Raw genomic sequence first — 13518 nt, forward strand, 5'->3', positions numbered from 1 at the left:
GGGAAGGGGCAAACTCCAGTCTCGCTGTCGAGATATAGTGGCCATTACAGGAACTGCGCCTGCGACTAATGTGGCCATCAGACTGTAGCCAATGTCACACATCAGACAAGATCTGGTTGCAGAGCGTTGGATCGGGTGTGAAAAGCTGTGTGAAACTCATTGGCCATTTTCCTGTCTGATTTAACAACACTGCAACTTCGGAGTACTGGCGAGAATCACACAGCCAGCTGGAGGGGCGGGGCCTAAACTCACCAGGACTCTGAGATCTGACCTCAAAGTTAAATTTAAAGCCCCTCCCCCACCATCATGGCCTCTACCCCTCTCCACAAAGGCCGGGATCCCTGGTGGACAAGGGGGGGGGGGAAAAAAATCAAACCAACGCTAGCACACGGAAGGGGAGCCCCGCCACCACCCCGCAAGTACAGGACACCCCCCCCCCCACCCCCCCACGACACTATCACTGGTCCTACCCACCCCAGTGCAGGCACAACCATGCCCCCCCCACCAAACACGCACTGCTCCCCCACTCCCCTCCCCACACATAAACAGAAACCCCCCCCCCCCAGTGCAGATCCCAAGAAGGATTGTCCTTGGCGTTGCCACCCTGGCACTGCGGGGTTGGCACTACCAGAGTACCGGGGGGGGTAGTGCTGTGCCCTACACCATCGGGGGAGCTAAACGGTGCTGAGCGCCCCCAACATGGTCACCACAACTGGTCTCCGCCTTTGAAAAGCAGTAACGCCAGCGTGACTTCCCGCTGCTAGGGGAGGATGCGCCATGGGCCAACATTAACGTTTAAAGCCCCGTAATTATATATTAATATATTAAAATGTATGGAAATCAGATTCACACCCTGTCTAGGCGCGATTAGATCGTTGGCGGGATGTGGGAAAGCTCTCAAACTGAGACCCCGCCAGCGCTATTCCTGCTTTTATAAGATTTAGCTGCCATTAGGAGCAGCCTTAGATCACAGTCTGGGATGAACCAGATTTGAGGTTTTGAGGCACAAATTCATAAATCAATAAAAGCAATTCTCAGGTAGAATAAAACCATTCGAAAGATAACAGATTGTTGGCCTTTCAAAGGGGTTGGAGATACAAAGCAGCTTCAGTTATGTAGCATTTTGGTTAGACCTCATCGGGTTCAGTTTGTGCTCAGAACAAAAATTGGAGGCGATACAGAGCAGCTTCACTGGAACAATGCTCCCGTCAGCTGAAAGGTCATCGACATGTAAAGTTAACTCTGTTTCTCTCTCTCCCCTGACACTGCCAGTGTATTTCCAGCGTTTTCTGTTTTAATTCCAGATTTCCAGCATTTGCAGTATTTCGTTTTTGTCACTGATTCTGGAACTCTCTCCCTCCCTCAAAAGTCTGTGCGTGTTATTCCCATGGTAGAGGTTGATTTGATACTAGCTGGTAGGAATCAAGGGCCAGGCTGGATAGGCGGAGTTAGGGTACAGGCATAGTCAAGCTGGATGGCAGAAAAGGCTCATGGGATTGAATGGCCTCCTCTTCTTCCTGTGTACCCAACTCAAGAGGCTGAATGGCCTCCTCCCCCAGCTCACACCTCAATCCCAAACTGTACTTTACAATTTTAAGCCAATCTGTGTCTAAATCTTGTTTAGACCCAAGGCTGGATTCCCGCTATTGAGGCAGGTAATCTCTGATTCACCTGACTTGCCAGAGTAGAAAGGCACCCCAGATTCCACAATCTTCATTCCAGGGTTTGGGGCCTTGTGGGTGTGGGACAGAGTCAGGCCCACTAATCCCACAAGCAGAATGTACATAAGAACATAAGAAATAGGAGCAGGAGTCGGCCATCTAGCCCTTCGAGCCTGCCCCGCCATTCAATAAGATCATGGCTGATCTGAAGTGGATCAGTTCCACTTTCCCGCTTTCTCCCCATAACCCTTAATTCCCTTGTCTATCAAAAACCTATCTACCCGTGACTTAAATATATTTAGCGAGGCAGCCTCCACCACTTCAACGGGCAGAGAATTCCAGAGACTCACCACCCTTTGAGTGAAGAAGTTCCTCCTCAACTCTGATCTAAACTGCTCCCCCCCTTAACTTGAGGCTGTGCCCCCTAGTCCTGTTATCCTTTCTAAGCGGGAAGAATCTCTCTTCCTCTACCCTATCCATCCCCTTCATTATCTTATATGTCTCTATAAGATCCCCCCTCAGCCTTCTAAACTCCAATGAGTACAGACCCAGTCTATTCAATCTCAATTCAATGTACGTAGCCACAGGGACCTGCTAACTGATTAGGACACGCATCCAATTCTCTGAAACTTCAACCCAGTTGTCTGAAAGGCTATTTGCCCCTCTAGTCCTCAACCTTCAAATCCTCTTACGCTAACCCTTTTCCCAGGCCACCCACATGCCTCCATGGCCTCTCATACTCTCTATACCAACTTCTGTCCACAAGTGACCCTTCCATATGCATTAACCAAGAATTATACTATGTACAGAACGAATGAGCCACAAGTAATAATGGCATGTCTGGAACTGCTCAGAAGAAAAACATCTATTTACAAATCTTCTATTGAAGAAAAAGCATCCCTACCAAAGTGTCAATTGTACCTGACCCTGTGGCTGCAAACAAGGAAGGAGAAGGTATTGTGGTCCGAGGAGAAGGTCCAATGGCAAGATTCGAATTCACGGCAGATTTGATGGGTCAGATGACCCCTGAGTGCCCTGCAAGTTGTATAATGTACAATTTGAACTTGGAGAGCTACTTATAAAAAATATCGTCATCAGGACCTGGGAGAACTCCCTAATAGCCAAACATTCATTTCATTTACACAATGTACAAAGCCCTGTGAAAGATGTGGCTATTTGACTCGAAGCTAAATTGAATCAATTTCAGCAGCATTAACAAGGAGAGGATAAAGGGCGAGCTGTCGGTTCCCTCCACAACTTTCTAACTTTAGGCTTTATTTTTTATTATTGGTGGGAGAGGGCCAGCGAGTGCCTGTAAAGCCCGATTATTTATACTCTGGGAGCCCCTAGATGTTGCCGCCTCACACCAACTGTTAATGGTTTGGGATGTGGAACCTTTCTAAATTCTCAGGGGAATTTGCCATCTATTTAATTGGACCGGTCCAAGTTCGCTAAAAGAAAGGTGATACAAACCAGGAATCAGTCACCAGGATTTTGCCTACCATCCAATCAAAGTCCATTGAACCTGGATTGGATTTGGATCCTGGCAAGACCCGATTCTGGGATTCTCATCCTCATTCCCCCAATTTTCACTGGCTTGGGGTGAGAGGTAAGGGTACAGTTAGTTAGCCCACACCCTGGCCAGCTCATTACGGGGAGTAGTCATTTCCTCACTCCCTGCAGCTTTTGTGGTGTTACTCAGCTTCAGAATGACTCGACATCTCAGAGGAGACATGAACCAGAGTCTGGGTTTGTCGTGCTTTGAAAGGTAAGTGCCCCTTTCATGACTCCCATTCCAAATCAGTGCCAACTCATGTCGCCCACACAACCCTAGGGCCCTTATACCCTCCATGCCAACTCATGGCCCTTCCATACACATCCACCTAGCATTTAAGGGTGGCGCAGTGACACAGTGGTTAGCACTGCTGCCTCACAGCGCCAATCACCCGGGTTTGATTCTGGGCTTTGGTCACTGTCTGTGTTTACTAATTTCACACATTCTCTCCATGTCAGGTGCTCCAGTTTCCTCCCACAGTCCAAACTGTACAAATTAGGTGGATGGCCATGATACAAATTGCCCCTCAGTGTCCCAAGATGTGTAGGTCAGATGGATTAGCCACGGGAAATGTGTGGGGTTACGGGGATAAGGTGGGGGAGAGGGCCTGGGTAAGATATTCTTTCAAGAGAGCTGAAGCAGACCAGATGGGCCAAATGGCCTCCTTCTGCACTGTAGGAATTTGATGGTACAGAATTAATAAGTTCCGATAATAATAAACGCATGTGGGGAATTGCTTAGTAAAAAAAAAACCCACAAATCTTCATTTGATAAAAAACCCTGCTGTTCCTCAAAACTATGGAAGGTGAATTATTCAGATTGCGGATAGGGCGGATACAGGATGACGTTCCCTCTTTACGGGGAGATTTAAACTAAAAGTCACAGCTTAAATATTAGGTCTCCCTTTCAAGGTGAAGATTAGGAGATTAATTTTCTCTCAGAGGGTCATTAGTCCATGGAATTTGCTTCCAAGATTTCTCTCAGGCAAGCATACATAATGAAGACAAGTATACGGACTTTTTCAGCAGAATTGGATGTCGTCATTAAGCGTGCTGGGCTGAGAGCACAGATTCAGTAAAGGATTCAGGCAAAGTACTGTGGATACTGGAATCTGAAAGCAGAAAATGCTGGAAAATCTCAGCAGGACTGACAGCATCTGAGGAGAGAGCGCAGCTCTGATGAAGGGTCATCCAGTCTTGAAATGCTGGCACTATTGTCTCTCCACGGAACTGCTGAGATTTTCCAGCATTTTCTGTTTTTAATGTGTCATTAAAGGATTATTGCAACAGGAGGCCTATTTTGATACGTGGAGAAAACTGTTGACTTTGATTGACATCTTTAAGTGGTTATAATAATTGCTATCTCTTTTGTCAATGCCTCAATGTTTATTTGTGCAAGATTGAGTCATGAAGTATTACAAACCTATTGTTATTGATACTTTACTGCACTCGCTGGCCCCCTCTCCCACCAATAGTAAAAAATTAAGTTTAAAGTTAGAAAGTTGTGGAGGGAACTGACAGCTCACCCTTTATCCTCTCCTTGTTAATGCTGCTGAAATTGATTCAATTTGGCTTAGAGTCAAATAGCCACGTCTTTCACAGGGCTTTGTACATTGTGTAAATGAAATGAATGTTTGGCTACTAGGGAGTTCTCCCAGGTCCTGATGACGATATATTTTATAAGTAGCTCTCCAAGTTCAAGTTGTACATTACACAACTTGCAGGGCACTCAGGGTTCATTTGGCCCATAAAATTTGCTGTGAGTTCGAACCTTGCTGTTGGACCTTCTTCTCGGACCCCCCATACCTTCCCCTCCCTTGTTTGCAACCACAGGGATGGGCACAAGAAGCAAGTCCAAAGGCCATCAGAGCTCAAAGAGGGGATAAGACGTTAGGTTGCAGCTGGACTGACCCTGAGCCGACCCCCACCATTCCGGACACTGTGGGCTGGATTTTCTTCTTCAAGGAGCAAGTAGCAGGAGTCAGGAAAATTCCCGGCTTGGCCAGCCCACCCGCTGCAGGAGGAAACGTCAGGAAAGCTGGGATTTTCATGTTGGTGGGGGTGAGAGGAAAGGATGTGGGGGAAAGGGCGGGATAGGGGCTGTGGTGCGTGGGTTACACTCATGCCAGCCGTCACAGGAAAGAATTTGGAGGCAGTTACAGGAGCTGCCGGTGGGCCATCTGAAAAGCCCACCTTGTGCTGTGAGAATTTGACCCTGGTATGATGAAAGAGTTAAAGCCTTCTAACCCTCACCCCATCCCCACCCCTGTGTCCTACCCATTTTTCAATTTTTTTTCACAAGTTGTTGCTGGCTAGACCAACATTTATTGCCCATTCCTAATTGCCCTTGATGCATGAATTGCCTTATTGAACCGCTGCAGTCCCTGCCTGTGCCATAAGAGCATCCACAACACCATTAGTGAGGGGGAGTTCCAGGATTTTGAGCCAGTGACAGTGAAAAGACACCAATATCTTTCCAAATTTGGCTGGTGAGAGACTGAAAGGGTAACTTGCAGATGGTAATATTCCCAGTTGTCAGCTGCCCTTGTCCTTCTAGGTTGTTGAGGACACTGGTTTGGGATCTCATGCCTCCAGAACCATCCCCTATGTCTCATTTTGTCAAGGCATGCATCCTTACCCATATCGTGTAATCTCTCATGCCCCCATGCCGAGTTAAGCCCTCCATACACTCCCTATGCCAGGCTATATATCCACCCTCACTCATCCTCTATGGCCACTTATGACCCACATTGCAAGCAATACCCATTTACCTGCTGCACAGAACCCACGAATCCTGTAGTGGCAATAGGGTGTTGTCCTGTTTTTGATTTCTGGGCTCTCAGCCAAGAATACATAATGAGGCTTTGCTGAGAGCTAAGAAGTCCATTAGAATACTGAAACACCTGAGCCACAGGGAAAACATAGCTTGATTGTTCATTCTGGATCTCTGATCTCTTCTGTCAATTGCACTATATTTACTTGCACAAGATAAAGAGATTTCAAATTTTTGCAGTTTCAGATATTGATATTTACAGTGTCTGGATGATTGACATTATTATTGGCCTGTAGTTAAAAAGGGGTTTTATTTAAGAATGTAGGAAGTTAGCACTGAAGCTTAAAGCTTTATGTTATATATCCTACTGTCACTATGGATACTGGTTTTACCCAGTATAGTGTGTGTGAGGCTGGAGCGTGGGATGGGGAGGGAGGTGAGTAAATTTTTGTAGGGTGGGAGATAAGTGATCAATGGGGTAAGATATGGATTGTCCACAGATCTAGAATGATCTATGGGGGCTGAATGACTTACTCCTATTATTATATTCAAATTCCAATGCCCCAATCCCTGTATAAATGATATTCCAGGGTTGTGATCAGATACAAAACAGACCCACAGTTTTATTTAATCTCCATCTCCGTAGATAACGATCATTCATCGAGTTACTCCAGAAGATGAAAGACGAGGCATTATCTGAAATAGAAAAGGTCCGCAAACTGCCCAGGATTGACCAACCAGCTAATCTTGGCTGGAAATACTCAGCAGCTCAGGCAGGATCTGTGGGGACGGAGAAGCAGAGTTTCTCTGCGGCCTTTCGTCAGAATGGCCAAAGGTTGAAACGTTTTGAGCAAAGAGGCGGGTGGGACAGAGAAGGTCCGCGATAGGCTGAAAGTCAGGGGTGATTGAATGATAAAGAGTTAGTCTCCCAGGTCAAAGGGAATGGAGGTGGGGCAAGGAAAGAAACTACAGATTTGCCCAGAGGAGGTACACTGCCAATTGAAAACTCCGAAACAAGGGCAGTTGGAAGCTTTCCATGCATTGGCAGGGGATGAACACCTGCCCTTTGAACCCCCCCCCCCTTATCTCTGATCATCCAAGGCCCCCACTTATTCCTTCCAGGTGACACAGTGATTTATATGGACTTCTTTCAATGACATCTACTGTATCCACTCCTCACAATGTTGTCTCCTTTCCACAGGCGAGACCAATCACAGATGGAATTGTCACTTTGCAGAGCGTCTGTCATGTTGATTGTCCACCTTGCTAAGAACAAAGAACAAAGAACAGCCCAGCACGGGAAACAGGCCCTTCGGCCCAACGAGCCCGCGCCGCCGCATCACCCTACACCTATTCTACCCTGCATGTCTACGAATGGAACCCTACTCAGTCAGATTCAGGGAAGAAATAGTGTCAATTTGGTAAAAACTGATTAGCCTAAGAGCACATCTTTGGGGTGTGGGAGGAAACCGGAGCGCCCGGAGGAAACCCACGCATCCACAGGGAGAATGCGCAGACTCCCACAGACACAGGCCCAAATCCATGTATCTGCACAGCTAGCAGTGCTAGTCACTGAGCTGTTGCGGCGCCCGTCTACCGGTCCAGGATCAAGCACACACACCGACATGAAGTACTAGGCCACTCCTGGACTTCCAAGAGCAGCCCACGCACGACCCGCCGTGTGCATGCCCCTCGCTTGACACGAGGTGGACCTCCACCTGTGGAATAAAGACAAAAAATATTAATCATACAGCCTGCCCTTCCGGTGTCTCCCGAGGTTTAACCCTATTTAATAGCACCTACCATATCCCTCCATTCTCGTTTCACTCATGTGCCTATCTAACTGCATCTGTCGTGTTGATATCTTTATCGCCAGCCTACTGCACTGGACTGCGGGGGTGAGGCGCAATGTAAGCTTCAGGGACAACACCTCACCTTTCACAACCTTCTGGACTCAATACTGAGTCCAACGATTCCATCTGTAAACTCTGCCTGTTGTTTCGTTTCCTTTTCTCTGCTTAGTTCAGTTATTTCACACTGGAGCATCTTCTACCAATGGCTTTGTGCCTTCCATCAATAGGGAAAGATATTGGATGGAACGTTCCAGCTGTTAACGCCAGCGGGATCTCCTGCTCCCACTCTCGGCGCACCCCAGCACAGGTTTCCCAGGATAGAGTCAAGGAGAAATCCCATTGACAGCGGTGGGAACAGAGATCCCTCCGCTAGCCAATGTCGCACCACCCCCCACCTCAAGATCCTGCCCATCATCTCCAAGACCAGATTGGCTGCCATTCCCATCATGTATAAGGTCAGGTTAGGGCTGCCACAAAGTGGATTACTGAATGCTGAGACTCTGTAACATTGTCATCGAGGAAAATGAACATCTCGCCAAGGCCATCCCCACTTCTTGCCTTCAAACGGCATGGCAGCACAGTGGTTAGCACTGCTGCATCACAGCTCCAGGGACCTGGGTTCGATTCCTGGCTCAGGTGACTGTCTGTGTGGAGTTTGCACATTCTCCCCGTATCTGCGTGGGTTTCCTCCGGGTGCTCCGGTTTCCTCTCACAGTCCAAAGGTGTGTGGGTTAGGTTGATAAAATTGCTAAAATTGCCCCTTAGTGTCCTTAGATTAGAGGGATTAGTGGGTAATAATATATAGGGATATGGGGGTAGGATAGGGATTGTGGTTGGTGCAGACTCGATGGGCCGAAGGCGTCTTTCTACACTTTAGAGTTCTATGATCTGTAAACAACCGCACAACCTCAAACAGACCATTGTCAGCAGCAAACTACCCAGCCTTCAGAAGAACAGTGACCACAACACCATACAACCCTGCCACAGCAACCTCTACAAGATGTGCCAGATTATTGACATGGATGCCATCATCTCACATGAGAACAGCATCCGCCAGGTACACGGTAAATACTCTTGCAACACGGCCAACATTGTCTACCTGATACGTTGCAGGAAAGGATGTCCCGAGACATGGTACACTGGGGAGAACATGCAGACACTATGACAATGGATGAATGAACACTGCTCGACAATCACCAGGCAAGACTGTTCTCTTCCTGTTGGGGAACACTTCAGCGGTCATAGGCATTCGGCCTCTGATCTTCAGGTAAGCATTTTCCAAGACGGCCCTCACGACACACAACAGCACAGAGTCGCTGAGCAGAGACTGATAGCCAAGTTCCGCACACATGAGGATGGTCTCAACCGGGATCTTGGGTTCATGTCGCACTATCTGTAACCCCCATGACTTGCCTGGGTTTGTAAAATCTCACTAACTGTCCTGTCTGGAGACAATACACATCTCTTTAACCTATGCTTGCCTGTCTCTCCACTCACATTGTTTGTACCTTTAAGACTTGATTACCTGTAAAGACTCACATTCCAACCATTATCTTGTAAATTGAGTTTGTGTCTGTATATGCCTTGTTTGTGAACACAAATCTTCATTCACCTGAAGAAGGAGAGACACTCCGAAAGCTCGTGCTGCCAAATAAACCTGTTGTGCTTTAACCTGGTGTTGTGAGACATCTTACTGTCCGCTGGCATCTCCACATCATGGTTATATAGTGAATGTGAGTGTCACACCCTCAATTCTACCAGCCCTCAATGGTCCCTGACATCTCAGGAAAAGCCCCAACTTCACAAATCTGTAGAAAGTTCACACACAGACTCGAAACGTTAACCCTGTCTCTCTGCCAGAGCCGCTGAGCTTTTCCAACATTTTCTGTTTTATTTCACAAGTCTCTCAGCTGGTTTCAATGCTGGTTGCTTTCTATATTCAGAAGTGAGTGTAACGGACTGGGGGGTTTTTAAATCAGTCTGTGTCCATAATCCTCTATTGGGCAGTTTGTATAATGGACAGACATGTAGTGTAGGATAATGGCCAGCTCCCTGGGCCAGTCATTCAGAAACTTGGCCTAATGATTCCAAGTCACAAATTCAAATCCAACAACTGCAGGTGGGAGAACTTAAATTCAATTTATTAAATTAAATCTGGAACTGAAAGCTTGTCCCAGTCAAAGAACAATACAGCACAGGAACAGGCCCTCCAAGCCTGCACCAATCATGTGTTCCAGAATTATAGGGAGGGGATAGCTTGATCTTGGGATTGGACATAGCTCGGCACAACACTGAAGGCCGAAGAGCCTGTACTGTGCTGTACTGTTCTATGTTCTATGTAGACCATCCGTTTGTATCCCTCCATTCCCAGTCTGTTCATGTGGCTATCTAGATAAGTCTTAAATGATCCCAGGCCCCTCTGTGTAAAAAACGTCCCCCACATATCTGTATTGAACCTTGCCCCCCACTTACCTCGAACTTGTGACCCCTTGTGTTTGTCATTTCTGACCTGGGTAAAAGCTTCCAACTGTTCACCCTATCTATGCCCTTCATAATTTTACAAACTTCTACTAGGTCACCACTCAACCTCCATCTTTCCAGGGAGAACAACCCCAGTTAACTCAATCTCACCTCATAGCTAATACCCTCCATACCAGGCAACATCCTGGTAAACCTTTTCTGCACTGTCTCCTAAGCCTCCACGTCCTTCTGGTCGTGTGCGACCAAATGTAGCCTAATCAACGTTCTATATAACTACAACATCATATGCCAACTTTTATACTCTATGCCCCGTCCAGTAAAGGCAAGAATGCCATATGCCTTCTTCACCAGCTTTTCCACCTGTGCTGCCACCTTTAAGGATCTGTGGACTTGCACGCCCAGATCCCTCTGTATGTCTACACTCCTGATGGTTCTGCCATTTATTGTATAGCTCCCCCCTGCATTAGATCTATCAAAATGCATCACTTTGCATTTATCTGGATTAAATTCCATCTGCCACGTTAATCATGAAACTATCAGATTGTAAAATCACACCCATTTCACGAATCTCCTTTAGGGAAGGAAATCTGCCATCCTTCCCTCTTCTGGCCTCCAGGCTCTTAAATTTCCTCTAGAATAGTCCTAACAAGGCCACCTCGAGAAGACCCAAAGCATGTTTAGTCCTGAAACACTGCCCCAAACTTGTTGATTTCCCAGTACAAGGAGTTGCCCCCGATTGAGTGTTGCAGACTGGCACATTCCAAAGCCCAGGCCTACGTGCTGAGGGACACACTACACCCTGGAGCAGCTGACACAGAGGCTCAATGGGGGAAGGTCGCTGTCTAAAACCTTTCAACCACAGTGAACCAAGGGGGTCAGAACCCCCTCAGTCTGAATGACTCACTGAGTGCATACAGTGGATATTACATGTATCTCAGTTGTACTGAAAGACCACAAAGTGCAACTTGTTCTCTGGAGGTAAGCTTTAAATACCTTTGCATCATTTGTAAGGACCATTGTTAAATGTCTGTAATGTTTCATAGAATCCTACAGTGCAGAAGGAGGCCATTTGGCCCATTGAGTCTGCACCAACTACAATCCCACCCAGGCCCTATTCCCATAATCCCACGTATTTACCCTGCTAATCCCCTGACACTAGTGTCAATTTATCCTGGCTATTCAACCTAACCTGCAGATCTTTGGACTGTGGGAGGAAACCGGAGCACCCAGAGAAAACCCACGCAGACATGGGGAGCATGTATAGTCAGTGACCCGAGACCAGAATCAAACCCGGGTCCCTGAAGCTGTGAGGCAGCAGTGCTAACCACTGTGCCACTGTGCCGCCTATTTCTTTGGCTGTATTGAAGTATCTCAGAGTGTGTAAAGTACCTGAATATTATCATACTTTGTGCGACGGCCATTTTGAAATGTCTTTAATGTTTTTATAGATATTTTATAAATATGTTTGGAGAAAAAAATACAGTTTGTGCCCACCTTCTCTGTTGGGTTCTTTCTATGCCGGCGTTGGACTGGGGTAAACACAGTAAGAAGTCTCACAACACCAGGTTAAAGTCCAACCAGTTTATTTGATAGAACATAAGAAATAGGAGCAGGAGTAGGCCATCTAGCCCTTCGAGCCTGCCCCGCCATTCAATAAGATCATGGCTTATCTGTCGTGGCTCAGTTCCACTTTCCCGCCCTCTCCCCATAACCCTTAATCCCCTCTCTTATCAAGAACCCATCAACCCGCTTCTTAAAAATATTTAGCGAGGCAGCCTCCACCACTTCAACGGGCAGAGAATTCCAGAGATTCACCACCCTTTGAGTGAAGAAGTTCCTCCTCAACTCCGTTCTAAACCGCCTCCCCTTTATCTTGAGGCTGTGCCCCCTAGTCCTACTGTCTTTTTTGAGCGGGAAGAGTCTCTCCACCTCTATCCTATCCATCCCATTCATCATCTTATACGTCTCAATGAGATCTCCCCTCATTCTTCTAAACTCTAACGAGTACAAGCCTAGTTTATTCAGCCTCTCCTCATAGCTCAATCCCCTCAACTCCGGTATCAGCCTAGTAAACCTCCTCTGCACTCCCTCCAGGGCCAAAATATCCTTGCGCAGGTGCGGCGCCCAAAACTGCACACAGTACTCCAGCTGCGGCCTCACCAATGCCCTATACAGCTGCAGCAAGACCTCCCTACTTTTATATTCAATCCCCCTCGCTATGAAGGCCAGCATCCCATTCGCCTTCCTGACCACCTGCTGCACCTGCAAGCTGGGTTTTTGCGACTCATGCACAAGGACCCCGAGGTCCCTCTGCACCGTCGCCTGCTGCAGTCCCTTTGTCAGGTGTGTCTTGTGTGTTGAACACCGTTTCCGAAAGCTTGTGGGTTTACTACCAAATAAACTGGTTGGACTTTAACCTGGTGTTGTGAGACTTCTTACTGAGTTCTTTCTATAACAGTTGACCCACCTGCCTAGTCGCCCGCTATCAGGTTGAAAATCTGGCCGATAGTAGCCCATTCAGACAAGAGGCAATATTTAACTTTCGTCCTAATTTATTCTTTAGAGTATTTGTGGGACTGCTACACATTTTAAACAGCGATATGGTAGGACTCTGAAGAGTGCAGTTGAACAGAGGGATCTGGGAATACAGGTACAGAATTCCCTAAAAGTGACATCACAGGTCGTAAAGAGTGCTTTTGGTACATTGGCCTTTATAAATCGGAGTATCGAGTATAAAAGTTGGAGTGTTATGGTAAGGTTCTATAAGGCATTGGTGAGGCCAAATTTAGAGTATTGTGTACAGTTTTGGTCACCTAGTTACGGGAAGGATGTAAATAAGGTTGAAAAAGTGCAGAGAAGGTTCGCAAGGATGTTGCCAGGACTTGAGAAGCTGAGTTACAGAGAGAGATTGAATAGGTTAGGACTTTATTCCCTGGAGTGTAGAAGAATGAGGGGAGATTTGATAGAGGTGTATAAGATTTTGATGGGTATAGATAGAGTGAATGCAAGCAGGCTTTTTCCACTGAGGCTAGGGGAGAAAAAAACCAGAGGGCATGGGTTAAGGGTGAAAGGAGAAAAGTTTAAAGGGAATATTAGGGGGGGATTCTTCACACAGAGAGTGGTGGGAGTGTGGAATGAGCTGCCGGATAAATGCGGGGTCACTTTTAACAGTTAAGAAAAACTTGGATGGGTTCAT

The sequence above is a fragment of the Carcharhinus amblyrhynchos genome, chromosome 27, assembly GCF_965287045.1.
Source record: "Carcharhinus amblyrhynchos chromosome 27, sCarAmb.v2.hapA, whole genome shotgun sequence".
NCBI lineage: Eukaryota > Metazoa > Chordata > Chondrichthyes > Carcharhiniformes > Carcharhinidae > Carcharhinus > Carcharhinus amblyrhynchos.